The sequence below is a fragment of the Trichosurus vulpecula genome, chromosome 8 (assembly GCF_011100635.1).
Source record: "Trichosurus vulpecula isolate mTriVul1 chromosome 8, mTriVul1.pri, whole genome shotgun sequence".
NCBI lineage: Eukaryota > Metazoa > Chordata > Mammalia > Diprotodontia > Phalangeridae > Trichosurus > Trichosurus vulpecula.
The window spans coordinates 129,860,460-129,869,578 of NC_050580.1; positions in this window are offsets into that span (position 1 = coordinate 129,860,460).

The window sequence follows — 9,119 nt, forward strand, 5'->3', positions numbered from 1 at the left end:
CCCCATAATCTCATCTGTTTCTTACAAGAACCCTAGGAGAGAGGTAAATTGTGAGCACTGAAGATCTTTGATTCCTAGCCCTACGGCCCCAGTCTCCTTATTTGTGAAGTGGGGATCACACTTTCAAGCCTTGTCTTAATAGGAATTTTTTAAGGAAAGTATTTTGTAACCTGTAAATCACTATACAAACATGAGCCATTTTTATCATCCTTTTAAGACAGGTGAGGAATTAGAGATTCAGATAGGTCACCTTGCCCAAGGTCCCACCCTTAATGCAAGTATCAGACCCAAGGGCTAGCACTCTGGTCTTCTGACTCCAAATGCAGTATTCTTTCTATTACTACCTTATCTCGCCTCCATAGGCTTACCTCGACCAACTACATTGTAGGCATGTTGGTGATGGGAGAACCATCCAGGGAGAGTAAGAAATGGTAATGGTCATAACATTTTATTAGCACTTTATAATTTATTAATATAGCACATTCACCTATAGATTGTCACTAAGCTTCCCTCCAACTCTAAAAGTCTATGAATCCATGATTCTAACTCAACTTTATTTGATCTTTACAGCAACCCTGGAAGACCAAGATTAGTCCCCCTATTTTAGAGATGAAGAAACCTAAGCTCAGAATGATTTGTCCAAAGTCACCCAGCAAGCACATGGTGGATCTGGGCCTAGAATTTAAGGTCTTCTGTCTCCTACTTCTGCCCTCTTTCCACCATACTATATAGATTAATCAATATAAACTATTCCTAATACCAAAAAAAATTTACTTCAAGTATATGCCTTATTGGCCGTGATTCAGTAGCACCCTTGTCATGTTCAAAGTGCATGAGTGCAAAGAATTCTTCGTCCATCTGTATAATGACATAGAGAGAATATGCTCATGAAAGAGTATATGTTACTACAAACCTAGAGACGTATGTCTGTCTGTGTAAGTGAAATCTCCTGTTGGTTTGGTAGAGACGAAAGCTGTTTGAATTTTACCAGGCAGGGGTTGTTGGAGCTACAGGTCTTAATAAATCTTCTCTGCTGATGTTCCAAGTGGGATAAGAAACCATCAGGCCAGATGGTACAGAGACCAACCTGCTCCAGGAGGCTGCTGTTTGATAAATCTCTTCATGCCTAATTAAGGCTCTTCTTCCAAAATGAATGATACTGAAAAGTATATTGATGTTGATCAGATGGGAATCCAGACGTGTATGTTGCTATATGAGCGTCCTTAATAGCATCCCCAATGACACCAACAGCAGCAGCCTGCTCACGTTCCTCATTTTATCCCATCCCAAATAGAGCCTCCAATTCTAGCCTCAGCAGCTTACCTTCTGTCTTCATTGCTCTTTCTATTTAGAGAGCAGAGGAAGCCCAGGCAGGAGCAGTTGGCATCTTTCCATCTCTAAACATCCTATGATTCTGGGATGCCAGTTCTTGCCCGAGTCCTGACCTAGGGTAACTACTGTGAAATGCTTAGATGGAGGTTGGTCTCTCTAGTCTGTTCCATCTTTGGATCCCCTACGAATCACAAAACGAAGGTAATGAGAAATACGTTCCATTTTGGTGATTGAGCCAACTGCCAAAGAAGAGGGCAATGTCCGTAAGAACTGAACTGAGACCATTTTTTTTTCAGTTTTCCTTGAATTTTATGCGAGTAGAAACTGAATGTTGATCAGGAGTAGCCAGGATGGTTAACCTGATTTGACCAAATGATCTCGAGGTAGTATATACCACTTATAAATTTCGAAGTCCAAACCACACTATCTAACTAATCACCCTAACTGATCTAATACATTAAGCTCAATAACCACACAATCAAACTAATCTTCCCCCTTTATCAGTGGGCAATCCTCCAAATTACCAAGGTAACAAAAATAGGGGTCCTTGTTCATCTTTCTTCATCGACCGCTTGATTATGTTTTCTAGCAAAGTCAGATTGGGGGAGGTTCAACAAAAGTTGCGAGTAGCCATTTCTTCCATATTTCAATAGATCTGTGATCTTACCAATTTGAGTACTCCCTCCAGGAGTGCAGATTGTTCCCCACCTACATCGTCTTGTTCTATACAACTTGAGATCATGTCCTCCTATAAATCCTCTACAGGTTATTCACCCAAGATGCCCAGGACCTTCCTCTCAACTTCTTGACATTACACGGACCAGAGAGAGGAGTGGAGAAAGGGAAAGGGAATAAGCATTTATTAAACATCGACTATGTGTCAGGTGCTGTGCCAAGTGCTTTACAAATATTATCTCATTTGATCCTCACAATAACCCTGTGAAGTAGGTAATATTATCCCCATTTTAAGGTTGAGAAAACTGAGGCAGACATGTTAAGGGACTTGCCCAGGATCACACAGCTAAGAAGTATCTGAGGCTGGATTATGAACTCAGGTCTTCCTGACTTCAGGCCCAGGGATCTATCCACTGTGCCAACAGCTGCCTCCTAGGCATAGTGTAGCAGCAGGCCACGTGAGATAGCCATTGTTTGTCTCCTGTACTTGCTAATGACTGTCTCCTTTTCCAAACATGTGTCTCTCTGCTGACCTCCTTTTCCCTTCTGCCATGCTTTTATTTGTTGGTCTAAGCCTCTCTGTTTCCCTTTAGGGTCTCACCACCTCAATTCCCTAAAGACTATGGTATTCCACATCTTGCAATCACATTAGGCATCATTAGAAAAATATTGACATCAAAAAGATGGGTTTTTATTTTCAGGAAGTAAGCTTGGTGTCACTATAAAGACACTGCAAGTTCCCAAATTTCTGCCCATTTTCTTCTACTCAGGTTTAGATCTAGTTCTTTTTTCCAACTCCAGATCCTGTTCTAGAAAAATGGAATATCTCCACATTAAAGAGATGTCAACAGACACTAAACATAGACAACATTAAGGGAACTATATGAAAGATATTACTGTATCTGGCTGATGTGTATGTTAAACTTACCTTTGGAAGAGCTCTGAAGTCCCACCCTTTAACTGAGGTGGAACCATGTCATGAACTTTTGCTCTAAAATGAGATACAAAAGTTGAGATTGTTGGACAGAACTGTTTGTACGGAAGAGTGGATCATTCAAGATGATGATATTAAAGGGAAGCTGAATGTTACAGAGGATGCAACAACTAGACAATTTTCTCAAGTTATTGTGCTTGAGAAAATGGCTTGAGAAAGCCCAAGACTATTTTTTTCATACTGCAATGGAAGTGTCAGGATGACTGGTGAGAAACCAACCTATTCTGATAACAACTCTGGGATTAGTCCCTTGATTGCTACAAGCAGGAAAGAACTGTGCAATTTGGGAGAAAGAATACTAGACTGGGAATGGAATACTTACCTGGTTTCTAAATGAGCACTGAGACCCTTTCCAGCTTTAAAATTCTATTATTTATGACCTAGGTAGGGTCGCGTCTCTAACAAACCACTGGTCCACTTTGTGCCTGTTTTCTCATCTACGGAAGGGGGTGCTGATGATAACATGCCTACTTCATTGGGTTGTTGAAAGGATTTATAAAATAAAATTGGTGTAAAAGTACTCTGAAAAATACAAAAACAATGCTATCCAAAAATGAATCTGGAACCACGTAAGGGGGTGGGGAGGATCCTCATAGAATTTTGTGGTTTGGATTTCTTTTTTTACCTCTAAGACAAGGAAATATTACACGCCTCAGGACTGGGACAGGACTAAAATGAGAGTCCCAGAAAAAGAAAGATAACACACAGAAAGGAGGGAGGTAGCAGGGTTTCTCCACCTGGCCATGCTGCTGCTCCGTGGGGGGCTGAGGAGGAAAGTGATTCCTTTTAATATGCTTTCCTTTTGGTCCCAAACCATGCCATCATTTCCTTTCCTTGGGAAATGGGAGGGGGAAAAACACCTCCAAATCCCAGAAGTCTACATAGAAACAATTATCTGCTCTAGTAGAGGCATTACTCGAGGTATTATCATAATGATTATTGTTATTTGACAGCAAGGTAAGCTATATGAAATAGTGGAAAGTAGTCTGTTATACCAAAAAAAAAAGGTGGGGTGGGGGAGGAGGTCCATGGCCCCTAATGTGAGGAGGAAAGAATCTGCTCAGAAAGTAAGCTCTGCCATGAAGTATTAGTAACCCCAGTTTAAGGACGGGGTCATTAACATTTTTAAGTGACTTATTGAAGTGTAGAATATAACAGCTCCTTGGAACCGCTTTGCCTGTAGCATAGTCTAGGAAACTATATTTCCTACTATGCTTTTTCTTCATGTCACCAGATCCTCCAAGAAAGGGAGTCAATAGTACTAGTGTTAGGTAAACTGAGTTAGCCTATGTCTTGGAGGTGGGACAAAAGAAAACAAACGTCCAAGGAGGAGAGGGAGAACAGTGAGAGACAGATGACCAGTAGTGGAAAACTTTCATCACCAATTCATATGAGGCCATGGCACACACAGGAGTAGCAAGCCTAGTTAAGAGAAAACTCTTTGGATTTGACTTTTCTTGCCCTAGCACTGAGCAACCACCACCTACCAGGTATTTTATATCATTGATAGTGTAGGGCTTAAGTAGGTGGTAATTTTTCACTAGGGGCAGCTGGAACAGAAGAAGCCAGAACCATCATGACCTTAGGAGATAGAACCTGATGATACTGTGGCATTCTGGATATTAAGATGGCAACTTTTGCATGGAATTGGGATTGAACAACCTTCATAATGTAAGTTGGGGAAATTCCCGTGATGATCACAAGGCAGAGTTTCCAAGGGAGGCAGACCAATGCTTCTTCCTCCATACTCTTTGAAAAAGTGCTAAAGCTGCTGGTAATCTCACAGACAACTGGAAAAATGTTTAGTTACCCTCTGAAGCCTACTCTTCATGGAACCAAGATGACAAAGTGACTAGGTGAACACACAGAGCAGGAAACTCCAAGAGTGAGAAAACAGATCAGAAGGGTTTAAAAAAAAAAGGCAAGTAAATATTCAGTGCGAATAATAGAGTGGTGATAAGGAAGTTCACACCTGGGGTTGAGAGCCCTTGTGGGTGAGCTGGGGAGTGTTTAGAGAAGGGCAACCAAGATGGTAAAGAGCCTTGAATACATAACATCTGAGCAATAATTGAAGGAATTGGAGATGTTTAGACTGGAGAAGACAAGATTCATTATAGCTGTGGCTAACTTATTCATATGGTGATAAGGTTGTAAACATGTGTTGCTACTGTTGGCGGATAGTCAAGGGGAGGGATCAAGTGACTGATTTGGGTCCCTCCCAGGCTTAGGATTCTTTGAATCATTTGTCCAATGTTTTGCTCATTTTTCCTATTTGTCCCTTTTTTGACTATTGCTATTTCCTATAAAGTTCTATTTGGACCACTGGGCTGTCTTCTGGTTTTTCTGAAACTTTGTTGCTCGATTGACACACGGGAAGCACTAGTTGATTCTGGATTATTGGCACTATAACCAAGTTGACCCCACATACACTAAAGCTTCCTGAAGGCTCAGTTTCTTCATCTGAAAAAAAAATAGGAATATTTTATGCCCACTTTCACATGTCAACAGAGTTGTTAAGTTCCATGGAGTGAGTAATGTTTGAAAGAGGCCTAAAGCTACTGGGAGAAAAGGCAGCTCATTACTCTACATTACATCAGTTTCCTGTTATCTAACAAAACAGATCTCTCAGCTCCCCCACCCTGATCCTGTCCAGTTGGACTTTGCCATTCTGTTCACTGAACCATGTCCTGATTTCTAAAAGAATCAGAAACATGAAATAAACTTCTGTCATCTGGTTTGTGCTCTCTGGAAAATATCTCTCCTTTTCTATATAGACACATCTCCCCCACCCCCCCCCCAAAAAAAGAAAAGAAAAATTAGGGTTAAAGTATAGTTTGTTGGAGAAATATTGAACTCAAGACTTGATGACAGCCTTTGCCACCTCCTGCTCAGTGACAGTTCTGAAACTGCCTATATGCATCCCCATTCACCCTCTTGTTAAACATTGATACTTCAATGTACCTCTGATTTCAATGAAATGAGTTTTCTATCATAAGCCATCCACATCTTCTCTCTCTCACTTAAATGCAATTCACTTGCAGGTCATGGCATCACCTTCCTGATGTCATGGTCCTCTTCGAGAACAAAGGACAAACAACAACCTATGAGTAATACGAGGTGCCCCTGTTCCAGTTGGGTCATGCAGCTCCTTCCTTCTTCCTCTCCTCTCCTCTCTTCCTTCCTCTGTCTACATAGGGCATAATATCCTTACCTGCAGGAATGTAAATTCTGATGGCTGAAACCTAGAAAAATATCTTAAGGTTCACCTGCTAGATTTCTTTCTTAAGGACCATGCCTTAAACCCAAATCACTTTAGCTCTCAATAACAGGCAATAATAGGTCCCAGCCTGAAACCCACCTGGTGATTGTTTCAGCCGTGATAGCTCAGTGAACATAAAGAAAGAGCAACTATTTCTGTTTTGGCCAGAAACCCTGAGGGTCTTTCCCCTTCCAGATTGATTATTTTTTAACTAGGTAAAAGAGATCATTCTTTATCTCATTTCTTACTTTGCTTTAATCACAGAATGGGCATTGCCTCAGTGAAACTGAGACCTGGGAAAGACCTTAGCTTAAAAAGGCCAAGGTCTCCAACTGCATACAGGCCATCTCCAGTCATCCTGATCTATATCTTACTGCTGGACCTAGATGGCCCCATCGGAGAAAGTGAGGCGGGCGACTTTGCACAGCCCTCCCTCACTTAAATCCAATTCACTTGCAAGTCATGGCATCACCCTCCCAATGTCTCGGTCTTCTTTGGGAATGAAGGATAAACAACAACACCTTCTCATCCTGTGCAACTCTTGTCCTTGTTCTCTTAAATCTTCCACTAGGCCCCCTTCAACAAGCTTGGAGATTTTGGATAGATCTCTTTTCTTGCGTGGATGGATCTCAGTGGAGAATTAGTTCTATCCATCAGTTATCCCTTGATCTGGCTACATGGCACACTGCCAACAAATAATTGTTTAGGTAAAGCAGTTCAAGGAAATCATCAGAAAGACAACTGGGAAAGGAGACAGGCCAGTTATGTAGCACAAGTTCTTTAAGGCGATGATGGATCACATTTGGGACATCCTCTAATATCCCAGGGTTTGCTGAAATCACCCCAATGTCACATGCAAATAAGAGCATCTGAAGAACCACACCATCTCCCATTTAGACTGCAAACTGTGCATGTTCCAAGATGGTGGCTAACACCTTTAATGAGCATTGGTCTCCTTGTTGTACGCCTTAGTTGATAATAATAATTAGAGAGTCTTTGCACAGTTATCTCCATTGTTACGTCTGTCAAGGAAATGTATATCATTTCAACACACATGGATCCATCATGTTAGAGGAGAACTGGCAAGGTGAAATTTTGCTCAACCAAATCAAATGTGTTTTATAAAATAGTGAATACCCAAGCACAATGGGATCTTGAATTCTCTGCCCCTTTCAATCAATTGCTTCTCTGTAAAGAGATGTTCTAGAATTTCGTCTGAAAAAGCCTGCCTGTTTGACCCACCTTGAGCAGCTGTTCTGTCTCCATCAGGCAGATCCTTCTCTATTTCAATCAATCAGTAAACACTTATTAAGCACCTTCTATGTGCCAAGCACTGTACTAAATGCTGAGGATACAAGAGGAGGAAAAAAACAGTCCCTGCCTCAAGGAGCTCACAATTTAACTATTCTCTGTCACTTATCCAATCTGGGGAAAGTTAACCCTTTATAATTGTCATCTCTTAGGTGGATTCAATAATCTCCATCTTCTCTTTCTCCTGAACTCCCACTACCCAATTTGAATTTGGTTTTCTCAATCTTCATACCTGTTCTATACTTTTTCAAATAAAATGGTCCTTAAAGTTAATAGCACTTTTGCTCCAACAGACTTCAGTCCCGATAGCCTTGTCTCTTGAATTTTCATTGTTCCTTCTTCCTAAGAACATAGAGGGTACTTTACCTTTTTCTAGACATTTTATTTATATGCTTTTTGCCTCATACCCATCCTGTTCAAAACGAACACTTTAGTCCAAATCATAGATCTTTAGGGCATTGAACGTCACTAAAGTCTCTAAAGCCAAGGGGCTCCTAATTAATGGGAAATTCCTTTGGGAGAAACCTTAAAGATTCATCATTTGCCTGGTGACATTCCTTCATGAAACTGTCCTGAAACTGACAGTATATATTTTCTATTAGCTTCACAAACTCCCGGGATGCCTGACCCTCATCAGTAATAGACAAACATCTTTCATGTCCTCACTCACCTTCAGATGGTTACTGTCATGTTCAGGGTAAAAGAGCAACACCCAAATGATTCCTATACCATGAGCAAAGAAAAGAGTCAATTCACTCTAATTTCCATATGCCAATTCAGAAGATCTTGTAGTAATAACTACAGGCAGGTTATCAGTAGTTTTTTTACCATTCCATTTTTTTTTTGAGAAAGATCCTTAGGTAATGATGTAAGTTTTGCAGGGCAGTATAATAGAAAATCCTTCCTCAAAATTCTTTTTCCTAGTCTCCAGGGCAAGGCTAGAAATTGTTTTTCCACCTCTGATGCTGGGAAAGATGGTGACAGGATTGTTTAAAAAAAAAGGAAGAAGAAACTGTTCCCCATATAATTACGCTAATTAATAGGACTTTGAATTTATTCCAGACTGGAAGTAAGTGATTTTTTTGGTGTGAAAAGTTAAGTTTGTAGGTTTCCCATGAATGTATTAGTGTATCATCTGCTGGTTCTATGATGGCCATTGAAAGCAGGACATGATGGCCATCCCCTAAAATCTCTGCTACTGGGAGCCTAAGGCTAGTTTATCAAATAAGAATTGAAGTACCACTTCATCTCCCATTTGGACTTTGAACTGGACATTCCCCAAGACAGTGGCAAACACCACTGAGCTTGAGAGTTCTGAGATGTAGTAGGGGTAAAGCTGATACAGTCCACATTAAGACTGTGGTCACATTAAGGGAGCCCTTAGGAGAAAGGGAGGGGTTACCAGACTATTGAAGGCATGGAAAAGTAGATCTGGTCAGAAATGGAAAGGTCCAAGTTTCTGTGCCAATCAGACTACATGTGACTACTGAGTTTCTAGAATGCGTGAGATAGGAAGACTTAGTCTTAAGAAAAAATACCAACATTTGA